We start from the raw sequence: 433 nt of genomic DNA, 5'->3' as shown, positions 1-433 counted from the left end.
AATTTAGATGCATAATCACAGTTGAATAATTCAAAATAGATATTTAAATCTTAATAGACTGGTGCACGATTTTTCTTTGGGGGGAGGGGGGGAGGCGCTTGGGGGTGAAGAGTACCTTATGTGGCGGGAAATACGGTATATATCAGATAGGCAAACTCTATTTTGGACGGAGGATAACCTTTGAATGTCAGTATCACTAATATAAACTGCTGCTCAGAAAGGTCGTCGACAAAAATAGTATTCGTCAAGCCACGGACTCGCCATTCTTGAGCCGGGGTTCCGCTCGCCTCCGCTGGCGCGCGAACCCACACCCAACGCGGGGAGTCACTGGGAGTCGGGCATATGAGCGCTTCTGGCCAGGGTCCGCCTTTCACACGAGTTGGGAGTCGTAATCGGATTAGCTCGGAAATTTTCAAAATCTAAGTGTGGGCGT

The 433-nt window shown here is 48.3% G+C and overlaps 1 protein-coding gene across 1 annotated transcript in view; it reads left to right on the top strand.

Annotated features, from left to right (window-relative positions):
- The window catches only part of LOC119587862, a gene marked incomplete at its 5' end in the record, with an annotated part of 13,833 nt that overhangs the window by 9,161 nt on the left and 4,239 nt on the right, over positions 1-433 (top strand).

The sequence above is a fragment of the Penaeus monodon genome, chromosome 23 (assembly GCF_015228065.2).
Source record: "Penaeus monodon isolate SGIC_2016 chromosome 23, NSTDA_Pmon_1, whole genome shotgun sequence".
Lineage (NCBI taxonomy): Eukaryota > Metazoa > Arthropoda > Malacostraca > Decapoda > Penaeidae > Penaeus > Penaeus monodon.
The sequence above is the reverse complement of the archived record's forward strand: the minus strand, read 5'-3'. Positions and strand labels throughout refer to the sequence as shown.